At 31.8% G+C, this 15,504-nt stretch overlaps 1 protein-coding gene across 18 annotated transcripts in view; it reads left to right on the top strand.

Moving 5' to 3' along the window:
* The window catches only part of LINGO2 (leucine rich repeat and Ig domain containing 2), a 1,288,153-nt gene that overhangs the window by 1,014,146 nt on the left and 258,503 nt on the right, over window positions 1-15,504 (top strand). The gene's annotated exons all lie outside the window — the stretch shown is intronic.

Genomic DNA, 15,504 nt, shown 5'->3' with positions numbered 1-15,504 from the left:
CTCACTATCTTAATTACAATTCATTTTAATTAATCCAACATTTATGAAGCATTTAATTAGCAGGGAGTATAATTTAACAAGGATACAAAGTTAGAGAGCTTATAGTCTGATATAAACTAAAAACATGTTGGCAAATGACTGATAGAAAAGAGAATGTGTTATACTCCAAAAAAGTCTTAGACAATTTGGAAGAAAAAAAAGAGATCATATTTATCCCAAGGAAATATTTAACCCAAGAAGGCTTCCTGTGTATCTTGAGTCAGAACTTCATTCCAGGCAACATGAGAATGAGGATTGGAGAATAAAGCCATTTTGGTTCAGAGAGTAAATGAAATGGAGTAGTATAAAAAAGGATATTGTACAATTTGGTTCTAGTAGGATATGTTGGATCCAAAGTGTGAAAATCACTGAAATGTAAGATCAGAACTTTATCTCTAGGTACACGAAAGATTTATTTTTTCTTTATTTTTAATCAGCTGAAGTTGGTTTATTCAATCATAGAAGTAAATAATCAATACAATCCAGTGATGAGATGATAATGATTGACCTCTTTGTGGAAGAATATGTGCCACATCATACTTTTAAGTTTAATCTCCAATATTAATAGTTTCTCTGTAAATTTTAAGTCTATAAATCAACAAAAGAATCAATTAAGCTGAAGACTTCTCAAATTCTGTAATTTTAACAATTGACTTTTATGAGGCAGTTTGAGCTGACTCCAGTATACCCTGTCTTTACCTCTTTTATAAAAAGAGAGGGGCAGTTCTCTTCTCAACAGAACTTAGTTGACGTAAACATTCCTGCTCTGCTGGTTTGACATATTCCAATATAACTCCCACTATTGTGGCCATCCTTTTCATGGTAATGATAGCACTCAAGGACTCCAACTAAATAACTAGACTCCAAAAGAGTGGCAAGGTACAAATCAGCAATTCTCTAACAGATTAGATAGGGACCATTATTTAGACCTCTAAATGTTCTTTACTACATTTGGTTAGCCAATCTCCCCAAAATTTACTGATTGTCAGTCTCACAGTCTATCAGGTTAGTCATCTGACAGAATATTGAATTTTGTGGCAGAATTCAGGGAGAGGTAAAAACTCTTTCCTCTCAGGAAAACAATTGACTATGTTGAATTTCTGTGGTAGAAGCTGATACAAAACATCAGCCCATAGGACTTAGAACTGGAAGGTTCTATAAGAAAAACGAACCTCCTTGTTCTATAAGGCCACAGAGATTTGAAATGATTTGTCTTCAGTCATATAAATGACAAAGATAAAAATGGAACCCAAGACCTCTTACTCCTAAAACAATGCTCTTTCACAGTAAAACAATTAGAATATTAAGACTTCAGCTATTGAGTTATGTTTCGTTTTCCTCTACAAATAAGGCCATAAAACAAACATGCAATTCTGTAAACAACTTATGCCAACTCTGTCATTCTTCAGGGAACTCTCCTAAAAACCAAAAAGTTTGTCTAAAGTTCCTGAACAGGCACATGGAGAACACATTCCTGTGGTGGCATACTCACAATTTAGCATATTCTATTTGTGGATATATCATACTATATATGTCCCCTTGAAGTTACATAAGCATTATCCATATTCATTATCTGAAAGACACAGAAAAATACTATCCCTAAGAAAGGCCTTGATAAAAACATTGCTTATGAATTTTTGTTTTTGTTTTTGTTTTGTTTTTTGTAGAAGAACTGCAACAAAGCAGAAGAGACTTTCTAAGTGCTCTGGCAAAATTGCAAAAAACAGTTTCTGAAATGAAAAGCTACAACATCTAAATGACTTCATGAAAATTTAATCAAAATCAAATATGACTCAAATTAATCAAAATCAATGAATGTACTTCTCATTATCCAAACTGAGTGTTTTAAATAGCAACGTTTTGATAGACAGCATTTTATCTGAATACTATACACACAAAACATATTTCCTATCATATTTTAATTACACTTCTTTTTACGCTTTTTAAAGAAAAGGATATTTGTTCAATTAAGAAATACTTATTTGCTTTTCCCACTGTGCCTTAAAGATAGTTTTTAAATCTCCACTAATCAAATACTTCATAAAAACAACTTCTAAAATTATAATAAATTATGTGTATATTCTATATTTATTTAATATTTTTATTTTAACTTATTATTTTGGTTTCAGTGAATTTGCTTGTTTATGGAAATTATTTTTAAAACATACAATTTCAAGAAACAGTATCAATTTAGTTAATGAAAAGTATGTCATATTCCATTCATATTTTATATGCAATCATTGAAATTATTATCTACATTCTGACTTCTATATTTATGTAACAATGAAGACTTGAAGCACATATTTAACATATTGATATCAAATGATATCTGACCACCATTTAATTTCACTGAAGTTTTTTTAAAAGTATGTCAGAACTTGATGGAATTTTTCTAACAAATTTCATTTTTAGATATAAGAATGATTCAACTTTAGTTCTTAATAAAAAAAATAAGAACTGCAAATAGACCTATGATTTCATTGATATAGAAAATTAGTGGGTGTAGAAATTTCCTGTGCAAGTACAGATTAGAACCTTTTTTAAGTTTGTAGTTTTAATTACTTAGAGCATCAAGAGATGAAATGACTTGTCCAAAGTCATACATTTAGTGTGGCCAGTCAGAGATGAGACTTGAACCCAGGACTTCCTAGCTCTCTCTATATTTAACTATGATGGCTTGCAAATGAAATCTAAGTTCTTTTTGGAGGTTGGGAAAGTCATCATGACTAGCTCTCTAACTGCAATTCCACTAATGCAAATTAATCAAGAATTTTGAAGTTGTCTTTTTTTTTTCCCCCTTACAATGAAAGACACTAGTTATCTAAGATATGATGCATTCTTTGAAAAAGAACTAGGTAGGGTTTTGTTGTTGTTGTTGTTGTTTATGTTCTGCAATTTTAAGCTTTAATAGACTGCAGTTACTCTAATTAGAAGTGCACAATGTGCAGGAATTCAATTTGTTCATCTTTTGGAATGCATCTCAGAAGTAATTCTTTCAGTAGCAATCTTTTATAACAAATCACATTATGTAGAGTTGTATTTTGCAGAGTGAAAAATTTTATTGCAGATGGGATATTAATATCAATAAAATTTTCATCAGATGTAGCTTAAATTTGACCCTACAATTTTAGGCTTGATTTTAGAAATCATTATAATTATAATTATAAAACTGTTTTCTGGAATCACAGTTTTGGAATGTCTGAAATGGAACAAATATATGTTACTGTTTCTAAAACAAAGATATATAAGATCAATGGCAAAAATCAAACATATAATCAAATATGCAAGTAAAACTATCCAAAAATGAGTGATTTGTTTCCATAAGTGAGTCATTGTCTATTGTCATATTAGTCATTTTCTAATTAGAATATTTGGAATATTTTATTTAATTTAGAAGCCTTAAACTGTATTAATTCCTCCTTTTTAGTAAGGTGTAAACCATTAATCTCACTTTTCAAAACAACTTCCTTATCTTTTGGTGACAGGTCAAATTTTATTTAACTCTAACTTATTAAATCTATTTTAGGAAAAGAAAAATTCATAATCTTATTAATCGCTAAAAGCATTCATATTTCAATATGCAAAATGAATAAAAAGGAAGACGAATCTGTGAACTTCTGCAACATATAGATTTTTTAAATTATATATTAAATGTAGCAAAAGACTAATTAAATTTTCTTATTTGTGTTCATTTGTAGATTTCATTTGACCACTATTTTTTTTTGTTTTCTGCATCTTATTAATTCATACATAATGACAAATCCAAGCTTATCCTCATAAAAAATAAATGTGGTCCAAAAAAAATCAGCACAGTGAAAAAGTCAGAGAATGTGTGCTTCATGTTGTACCTCTAATCTATTTTTCTGCCTTGAAGCATCATATACTCTTCCAACAATTATCATGTGAAGAAAGATAGACATTTGTTACCTATACAAGTTAATTATTTTCTTTTAAAACCATAATTTTTCCCAAAATGCATTTTACTTAAATAACTTCAGGGAAAATGAGGTCCCTTTTAGCTTCCCTTAGGCAACCTAGAAAGCCTGGATCACTAAAAATCATCATATATCACTGAAGAGCATTTTTTTTTTGTCATGGCATTACAGATTTAAAGTTAGAAAGGATTGTAAAGTTCAACTAATGCAATGCTCGCTTTAGAAATCAAGAAACTGAGACATAAAGTAGTTAAATAAATTGGCCAAATTCACACAGGAAAATGGTAGAGTTGGCTGGAATTTAAATCTTTTTTTTCTTTAAAGGTAATGTTTTAAAATTTGCTTTTTTACATATAAATTTATATATAATATTTTATGTTTATATGTCCAAATTTAAAATTCTTTAATATGTGGTAGGAAGAAGTGATTAGAGTATTTTGTTTTGTACCTTAAAGAAAGGATACTTCTATTGGGGGGAAAAAAAAACAAAAGGTTTTTGGCATCTACTAGACTATTTTTGATGTCTTGTGAAATTATTAACTTCTCTTTGCTAAATTCCAATTTTTCAATGAGTTATTCTCTTTGGCTAAAGTTTTTACCTCTTCTTCTAAGTTGATTTTTCATATCTTTTTTCTACAGTCCTTATTTATTTTCCAGCCTTTTTAATCTTTGTTTTCATTAGGTTTTTAAATACATCATTACCTCTCATCCCAAAACTCCTGCTTTAACTTTTCAAAGAATTCTAGTTGCATTCTAGTTCTTCTGATATGAATTCTCCAAGCTCATAATTCAGATTCGAGTCTTTCAACATATCCCCATTTAGGAGTTACAATCAAGTGCTCCTGAATTCCGCCAATATTAGCTTGTTGAAATTCTTCACAGGCTCCGAGCAACTGTACATCTGTTTCCCCTTTGATCTAGGATCCTTGCCTTAGTTATTCCACTAAAAGCTTCAAATTATGTTAGAGACTAGAATTGAGATACTGCTCTGCTCCTTGGATCAGAATCACAAAAATTCTACTTGCTTCTGTTCTTTACTACTTCTAGATTCAAATTTCCTTCCTCAGTCCAACTCATCCCCAGGCAGTGAGTAATTGAGGTTCAGAATTTCAACTGTTTCTGCCCATGCCCTAGGGATTTCTTCTTGCCCAACTATTTTGTTTTGATTGGTTTTGTTCTTCTGGTACTCAGATTGTGTTTTCTTTAAATTCCTGGGCACTGGAATGCTGAAACTGTGCATGCTTCTGGCCACACCTCATTTCTGTTATCTATAGACCTTTTACTTTGCCTCCCTAAGCTGCCCTTAAGCTGGAAAAAATGAATTTCTATGACTTTTTATTTAATTTCCCAATCATAATTCAGTCTAGTGGGTTTCCTAGATCTTTGTAGAAGAAGTTTGGTGGGATACCTAGGCTGTACTTCTTCCAGCTATTCTATCAACTTTACATTCATCCTATTTTAATAGACTATTTTTAGAATATAATTTTATTGCTATATGTTGTTGTTGTTTTTCAGTCATTCAGTTCTTTATGACTTCATGGACCACAGCATATCAATGTTGTCCGTGAGGTTTTCTTTGCAAATGTACTAAAGAGGTCTCCAAAGGATTCTATCTACTGCCTACCTAGATGCCTCTATTTTGTTTTTATATTGTATAAATTTATCTCTTTTCCCTTTTTTATCAGTCCTTTCAAAGAATTATAACAAAGAATTTAGACTCAGAATTGGAAGTATCTTTAGAAATAGAGCACTAGATTTTAGGTCAAAAGATAGTGAACCAAATATACCAAATATATACTATATACTACTATCCAAATACTACTAGATCTGCCACTTAACAGTTGTGTGATTTTAGACAAGGCAGTTAATCTCAATCTCAGTTTCCTCATCTATAAAAAGAGAAAAAAAAATTTCCATCAGAAAGCTTCTTTGGGGATAAAATATGATAATGGACATAAAATATTAGATAAATGTTAGTTTTTCAGCAACATTGTACAATGATCAACTATAATATACTTAGCTTTTCTCAGCAACACAAGACAATTCCAAAAGGTTCATGATGGAAAATGCTATCCAAATTTAAAGAAAGAACTATGCAGATCAAAGCATAATATTTTCCGTATTTTATTTTCCCCTTTTGTTATCTTTTTCCTTTCATAACATGACTATTATGAAAATATGTTTAATATGATTGCATATGTATAATAACCTCTATCAGATTGCTTGTTATCTTGAAGAGTTAGAAAAATTTGGAACTTAAAATCTTATAAAAATGAAAAAAGACTGTCTTTATATGTAATTGGAAAAATAAAATACTATTTACCTAAAAAAATGTTATTTCTTATCATTATCTAAATAATCCCTTTGACGCTCCCTTTTACCCAATGCAGCAAGCCTTTTAACTTTTAACATCTCTAATATAACCATCTAGCTTATCCTGAAATATATCAGTAAAAGAATTACTATTTCAAGGGGTAGCTCATTCAGTTATAATTATTAGGAATTTCTTCCTTATGCTGGGCAAAATTTTCCTTCTTATAAATTTTGCCTATTATAGCTTTTGTTTCTAGTGTTATCTTTATATTTGCTATCAAAAACCAAGACAACTTAAATTGATTTCCCCTTCCTAATTTCAGTTTTTTCAAATATGTTTAGGAGACTTTCATATATCCCCTAAGTTATCTTTTCTTCAAGATAAAATCTCCACTTTTAAAAACCAATTTCCATATGTCAGTGCTTTAAGTTCCCTCATGATCTTGTTTGTCCTTTTTGAGCTTATCAGTGTTCCTCTCAAAATCTGTAATGTTGCAAAGACTATCTTACCTACTGTTGGACCACAAAGTCATATGAAAGTTTTTCCTCCCTAATTCTGCACACCATATAGGTGTAATTTTTGTTTCCATTGGCTCGTTTGGCATCACACAGACCCATAATACATTTGCAGTCTATTCAAATATCACAATCTTTTTCACATGGACTACCATTAAGTCATATAGACTCCAAAATTTAAGTAATTGTTTTTGGGCCCTGAGTACAGAGCTTTGTAATTACACAGTTTAAAAATTCATCTTGCCACATTTAGTTCATTATCGAGGCTTGTTGGTATTTTGCTGGGTTTCCATTATATAAATCAGGATATTAGCTATACCTTTGGTTTTTTATCATCCATGAATTTCAAGTCATATAAGTAATTAGTGAATATTATGAACAAGACAAAGAAACCTTCCTTCAGACTGGCATAAGTCTATGGAAAAATATATTTTGAGTATGACATTAAAGCATCTATAAACCACTTAATGGTATTATCTAGTCAACATTTATTCATACTGTGCCAAAGTATATTGTAGGATAGTTTCTCAACTGCCTTTTTTGAAATCTACAATTCAAATATCCTTCTTTTATAATATTCTTCTTACCTACTAGTCTGATAATCTGGTTTTAGAAAGAAGGAAATGAAGTTCATTTGAATTAACATTCCTTAGAAATTTATATTGACTTATTTTGACTTCCATTTCTCTTAATTGCTCACACAATATTCAGATAGTTCTCAAAAGTCCCATTTTTCCTCTCTAAAAATTGACACCTTTTACTTGCCTCATTTTTCTCTCATCCTTGCCACTACACCTCTTCTCTATAATTAAAAAAAATCATGAATAATAATCAAATTCATTTTAAGTATTTTTGGCATCCTACTATGTGATATACTTGAGTTTAAAGACTTGAACTAAAAAATTCAGAAAAATATGTATCTCTTATTATTTTCTCACTTGCATTTTAATTCCCATCTAATACATACTTATTTATACCTATTCTACTTTGAAAGTCATTTTCCTTGATTAAGAAATTTTTAAAATAGAAGTACAATTCAATTCCTTATCTGTTAACATGTTTTAATTTGTGATCCCAGAAGTAGGCCTATGCTTCATTTTTTCCCTTGCTTTAGGCATCCTTTAAAAACAAACCTTTCTATTAATTATGTCCTGTAAGGAAGTTTTCACCTTCCTGATACACCATTGATTATGTGATCAAATTTTCATCTTCAGTGCATATAGTGTTTTTAGATCTGAATTCTCTATGAAATTTTTTCTATTATTTTCTCTTAAATATCCCTTTTGCTTTCTCATAAGGTTACTCACAATTATGTTTTTAAGAACCTCCCCCCCCGATTATATCTACCCATATAAGATGCCAAGTAATGCTATCACTTGTACTACTTTGAATTTTTTTTAAATATATTTTGTAAACTCAAATGTGTGTAGATCAATTTTGACATGTTAGTATATATGTGTGTATGTACATATATATGTCAACTTTTGTCTCCTTATTTGTAGCCATAGTGTCACATAGCCCACCAAAATTAGAGAACAATTTGAATGCTTTATAATATAAGCTTCAAATATACCTTTGTTTATAGATGATTTCTAGCTTACTGAATGACACTTACTTTAATCTAGCTCACTCTACATGTAGATTTCTCCACAGAAATGTAGGGATTGCAGCATACTAGAGAGGTACATTCTTTTGAAATATGGGGAAAGAGCATAATTATATCATCCATCAGCAATGTGGCAAATAAACTTAGAAAGCACATCCTATGAAAACATATAGATTTGCAACCTATATATACTTATTGATAGTACTGGTCCTGTATGCACTCATTAAAATATTTATAGAATGATATTCTAGCAAATTGCCTCCCACAGAGGAAATATTGTAGCTGATAATTTTGTTAGATCTAGCTTTTGAAAAGAATTATTGATAAATTGACACTATGATTGAGTTTTTCCTGAGTTTCTTTAGTTGATCTTCTGAAATAATAATAGTATAATAATAACTATAATAATAATAATAATAATAATATAGGGGTAATAATAAATAATAATAGTATAATAGGGGTAATGATTTGTTTATTTACTTTCTAATGAAAATGCAGTTTGCCTCCTGGATGGATACTCTTTATTTAAAAAAAAAATCAAAACAGTTCATCCTCTTACTTTGGGACACTAGAAATTATTGTTGATATTAATAGTTACTTGTTATAATCATGGTATAGATGATAAACAGTTTCTTAGAGTACTCTGTCTGGATCTCTTTTATGCCTCTATCATATATGACCTTTTATTATGCTTGTGTTCCCATTACATATCCTCCAGAAAATTATAAACTCTTTGGAGTAAGACTTTATCTTGTTTTATTGTTGCTTCCTAATGCATGATACATATATGAATACAGAATGATTTATTTTTGCAGTATGGGAATCTCCTATTGTAAGAATTCTCTCCATCAAGGATTATAACAACTGATCCATTACTAAATAAATAAGTCATAAAAAGTGTCTAAGACACAAGGATGTTAAATATTCCTGCTGCTAAGTCTATTACTCTACTATACCACTTAAATATTCATTTATTGAATTGAATTGAGGTCTGATTATATAATGAGTGAGTTAATTTCTAGGATCAAATTCCCAAATCTTCTAGAATTCAGTAACAGAGTATCAAAGTACTACATTCACCAAAAGCAGTTATTTACTAAATAATAAACTTTTAATACCTCAGTGGATTGAGCATCAGCCCTGTAATCAGGAAAGTTTGAGTTCAAATTTGGACTCAAACATTTACTAGCTGTGTAACCCTGGACAAATCATTTAATCCTATTTACCTCAGTTTCCTTACTTTTAAAATCAGCTGGAAAAAGAAATGGGAAAACACTCTAGTGTCATTGCCAGGAAAACTCCAAACGGGGTCATGAAGATTAGATAAAATTAGCACAACTCAGCAAAGGTAAACAAAGATAGACTATAGTTGGAAGTAAGAAGTTTGTTTTTTGTTTTGTTTTGTTTTGTTTTTTTTTGCTTCCAGGATATATACATATATATATATATATATACACATACATATATATATACATATATATATATATATGTAATTTTATATATATATATATATATATATACATATATATATATATATATATATATGTAATTTTATATATATATATATATATATATATATATATATATATATGTATATATATCCCAAACTTGATTAACTCTATATGGTATTCCTTTTCCAATTCTTCCTTCTCAATAATATTTGTAACTTTCTCATGCAGTGATGCTTTAAATCTAAGACACTTAAGGAATTAGGCCAAATGCATGATTTGTCCTTGTGGAAAGGGAAATAATGGAAATAACTCAAGGTACATGGGTTTGTTTGTATGTTTACTGTTTACATATAAGCATTTATTTGTGCTTTGATAGTTAATTTTTGAGCTGCTGAGCAAGCCCCATCCATGACAGAATAGTCATAGAAAATCTTTTCATTTACCTGGCTTGGACTCTCAAAGAATTAGACTTAATGTTTTGCTGTTTATGATACTTGCTGGGCATAAACTCGATATTCAGTGTATCATAGAAATTGTTAAAACAGTTGTTTATTAAAAATACTATTGACAGTTGTTACCCCTGGTAAAGTTTCATACCAGTCTAGTTAAAAGCTCTGATGGATGGATGAAATTAGAAATTATAATCATGATTAACATTTAGCAAAACTAAATCATAATTCAATAACTGTGAAAAATGAGATGCAAACTTCATAAAATCTACTCAAGTAAAGTGCCTCATGACCTTTTACTTCATGATGACACCAGGTAGATCTTAATTTAAAAGCTGAAAAAAAAATGAAGTCACCAGTGAAAGTCAGGAAGTCATGACTTTTGTTTATTTTTCCATGATTAAGCCATATTGGAAACCAATGAGACATTATGATCTTAACATTTAACAAAGGAATTTATGAAAGCTGAATTATGGTTGATTAAAACTGAGACAGGGTAGGGAAAATAATCTCACATAAAAGAAGCAAATATATCTATTAGATTGGCTAATAAGGCAGAAAAGGAAAATGACAAATAGTGGAGGAGATATGAGAAAAATGAAACATTAATGTACTCTTGGTGGAATTCTGCAGAATAAATTGGAACTATGCCTAAAGACCTATACAACCATGAATACCTTTTAACTAGTGATACCACTTTTGTATCCCAAAAGAAATTTTAAAAAAATGAAAAAGGCAAAAACTCTACATATACAAAAATAGTTATATAGTAGCTCTTTACTGGGGACAAAAAAGTGGAAATTAAGGGGATGCCTATCAACTGGAAAATGGCTGAACAAATTTTGATGTGTGATTATGATGGAGTATTGTGTTATAATAAATGATAAGCAGGATACTCTCAGAAAAATGTTGAAAAACTTGCATGAGCTAATGCAAAATGAAATGTGCTATGTACAAAGTAACAACAATGTTGTAAAATGATCAGCTACACATAACAGCTATTTTCAGCAATACAATGATGCAAGATAACTCTGAAAGACTTATGAAGAATGCTATCCATCCCCAGAGCTACAACTGCTGATGTCTGAATAAAGATTGAAGTATATTTTTTAAACTTTATTTTTTTTCGATTTTTAAAAATCTGTTTTCTTTTATAACACGACTATCATCGAAATTTTTTGCATTACTTAACAAGCATTACCTATATTAAATCATTTATCTTCTCAATGGGAGTTGTAGGGAGAAAAAAATCTAGAACTCAGAGTTTTAAAAATAAATGTTAAAAATTATTTTCACTTGTAACTGAGGTAACTTTTCACACATATAAGCCTGAATTTTCACTTTCTCAAGATTTATATGATTCAGCCATTAAAGGGATCTATTTGAAATATGTTTCATTTAAGTGTAAAGTAAGGATAGCTAAATGGTATATTGAGAGAGCACTGGACTTAGAATGAAGAAGATTCATCTTTATGACTTCATAATTGTCCTCAAATGCTCAATGCCTGTATGACCTTGGGCAAGTCACTTAGCCTTATTTTTGCCTTAATTCATCATCTGTAAAATGAACTGAAGAAGGAAATTGCCAAGAACCTTCCAAAATGAGAACATGAAGAGTTGAGTATGACTAAAATGATTCAACAACAACAAAAGTGAATTAACTGCATACTGTGGCCAGATAGAAATGAGTTTTAACAGCTTTTAAAATGGAATGATACAGTAGATTAGTAAATGCATTCTCCCCTTTCAAGGAGTCCAGTGTAAATCTTACTATAGTAAAAGCCAATTTTAAATTTTTTGAAGGTAAAAATAAATTTGTGGATGAGAAAGAAGTAGTTAACCATTTCAGTCTGCTATCTCAATCTGCTGTTCTTCAGAAATCAGATGGAAGTACAACATTGAAGCAGATTGGCTTCATTGCAATGTACAATGATCATTGTAGAGATTAAGCAGATTGAACAATTTCCAGGTCCACTATTAACAATATGAGAATTCCCTACCTACTTTTTACATTATCGTACTGAAGCAGTAAGGAAAAGCTGAAGTGACCTTATCATATCATATAAATTATACCTGCCACAATGTGTTGCTTATTTCTTCATCACTCTGACCAATTTTTGCTGATGATATGACTGGTCATCAGAGTAGATGAAACAGGGAACATCACCACAAATTCTTGTTCAGGGTCACCTTATGAATCATGGTGATAGCTGGGAAGAAAAAAATAAGAAGAGATTAGCAGCTATCATATATTTAACTCATCTTCACTTTTAAGGGCAAAAGTTACTTAATAGTAAGAAATTATTTAAGAAATTATTCTGGTGCTTTCCAAATGTTTTAACTCAAAGAGTTTGTTCCTGGAGTAGTGTTATCTTCAATTTGCTATAATAGAACAATAAAGGAATAATCAGTAGCAACAGCAGTTGTATTTTTAAGGACTTTAGCAATCTCAAAGTGTATTTTATGCAACTGTCTCAAAAGTTTTAATGCAATTTAAAACATTCTATCTTAAAACTTCCCTGAGATTTTAAGATTATTAAAGCTTTGAGTAAATGATCCTTAAAATTTCATGAAGATTTTTCATCACTGTTTACCATCACATTTTAAAGGCCTCACAACAATTATGTTTTGGCCAAAATAGATAATAGACAAATAAATAAATGAATGAACATTATTAAACAGTTACTTTGGGCCAAATATCATCACTGATGATGCAAATAAAAAAGGAAAGACTGAGGTGGAGCCAAGATGGCAGAGAAGACACCACATCTATCTAAGCTTTTCCTTGTCCTCAGACTACTTTTTTCATGATATGGCCTCAGAATTAGTGCTTGACTGAAAAAACCCACAAATATTGGGAGTACAACACATTATCAACAAAAGATATCCTCAAAATTCACCAGACAATGTCTGCTTTTGCTCTCGAGCAAGGACAGTTAGATCAGGCACAAACTGCAGGCAGGCAGTGAGAGCACAGAAGGCAGACCAGAGCAGGGTGATGTGTGATCTCACCCAGCAGAAAATTTGCAGGGAGAACTTTACCACAGCGTAAGCATTTTGCCCTGGCAGCAAACAAAGGCTTTAATCCTGAAATGCTAGGGTCTCTCAGAATCTATACACACCCACTTAGTACCAGGAGTGACTTAGCACACTCTCAGAATCTCAGAATGTAACCGCTGTGCAGGCAGTGCAGCCATTGATGTTCTGCTGCTACTTCACTGCTACTGCCTGTTGTCTGTAGAGGAAGCTTGGTATTACCATATTGCCCAAAAAGCAGAACGCACTTGCTTTTTAAATTTTATTTTCCTTGTTTCTTTTTTGTCAAAATGAGTAAAAAGGCAAAGTGAGCTCTAACTATAGATAGCTTCTATATGGATAGAGAACAGACTTCAAACCCTGAGACTAAACACAGAATGTCTCTAGATGAAACTCCGAAGAGGGATAGGATCTAGTCCCCACAACACAAGGCTCTCAAAGAAGAAATTAAAAAGGCTCTTACAAATCAGCTAGAAGAAAAATGAGGAAAGGGAAGGGAAGCTTGACAAGAGGATCTGGATAAGTCATCCCACTAATTAAAAGATAGAGTGGGTAAAGAAATCAAATCCCTGAAAATCAGATTTAGTGAATTGGAAAAGGTAAACAAACAATTTCAAGGAAAACAGAATTAGTGAATTGGGAAAAGAAAATAGCTCTCTAAAAATAAAATTGGCAATTTGTGAAAAAATTCCATAGAACAAAACAACTCATTTAAAAACTCAATTAGGGAAGATGGCAGAGAAGGCACACTCAACTCTTTAAACTCCTCTCATACCCTCAAGACCAATCTTTGAATTCAGCCTCAAAAATAGTGCTTGACTGATGAAATTCACAAACATTAAAGGTACAACGACTTACCAGCTAAAGATAATCTGGAGGACCACCGGAGCAGGGTTGTCCTGAGGGGCAGGAATAGATTAGCAGAAGGCAGGGAGATAAGAAAGATTGGCATCCTGAGCATACCAGGGACTGAGGTAGCCTCTGTGGCTAGAAAAATAGTGGAAATGACTCTGCCATAGGCTGACTGTTTTGCCTTGATTGTAAAGCAGTGGATCAACAGAGAAATTAGAGCCAGAGATACAGGGTACTCTAAGAACACCAGAACCTAACAGGATCTGGCTGTACCCCCCCCCTCCGCCAAACTGAAAGTGACTCAGCATAGACCAGCACAACTGTACAGCTACATTCTGCAGCACCGCCAGGTCAGTTTCAAATCTACACAGCAGGGGGTCACAGCCTCTAATATGCATAGTGGGGGGCTCGGCCTAGGGCAAGAGAACTTCCCCAGCACCATATGCTTCCGTGGGCAGAGCTACTTCCAGTGCCTTATGGGACTATTCACTGGGCCACTGCTAATAACCCCAACCCTATAGTCTGCTTTGGCTTGGGATAGTGACACTTTCACTGCTCAGCCTCTTGCCTCAGGGCAATCATTATTCCGCACCGTGGGGTTCTTTGCAGGGCACCCTGACAGCTTGGCCTTCCTTTGGGGAACTATTTCCCAGAGCACTCCAGTACCTGGCCACTCTTTGTAGCCAGTTGGCAGGCGGTCCATACACTTATCCCTGTTCTGCAGAGGAAGCTGGTAACCTCCTGGCCCTGAAGGCAGACCCTACAGGTTTTAAAAATGAGTAAAAAAAAAAAAATCAAGATTGATAGCTTCTATACAGAAAGAGAGCAGTTTTTCAACCCCAAGGAGAATAATAGCAGACAGTCTCCAGACAATTTTTGGTCCCCAACACAAAAGGCTCTCCTAGAAGAGACTATTAAAAATCTTAAAAGAGAGCTAGAAGAAAAATGGGGAAAGGAAAGAAAAGCTATGCAAGAAAATAGCAACTTCCTGAAATGTGAATTGGAAAAGGTAAAAAACTCCTACTAAGTGCAGGGAAACAGAATTTGTGAATTGGAAAAAGTAAAAAAAAACTTCCAGGAAAGTAGGATTTGTGAATTAGAAAAAAAAAAAAAAAAAAAAAAAAACTCAAAGTAGTAAAATGGAAAAAAAAAAATCCATAGAGCAAAACAACTCATTTAAAAATTCAATTGGACATATATAAAAAGTAAAAAAAAAGCTAATGAAGAAAATAACTCATTAAAAATCAGAATTGAACAAATAGAAACGAATGATTCATTGAGATACCAAAAATCAGTCAAGCAAAACC

This window comes from Sminthopsis crassicaudata, chromosome 1 (genome assembly GCF_048593235.1).
Source record: "Sminthopsis crassicaudata isolate SCR6 chromosome 1, ASM4859323v1, whole genome shotgun sequence".
NCBI lineage: Eukaryota > Metazoa > Chordata > Mammalia > Dasyuromorphia > Dasyuridae > Sminthopsis > Sminthopsis crassicaudata.
This window is presented reverse-complemented; position numbering and strand designations above follow the sequence as displayed.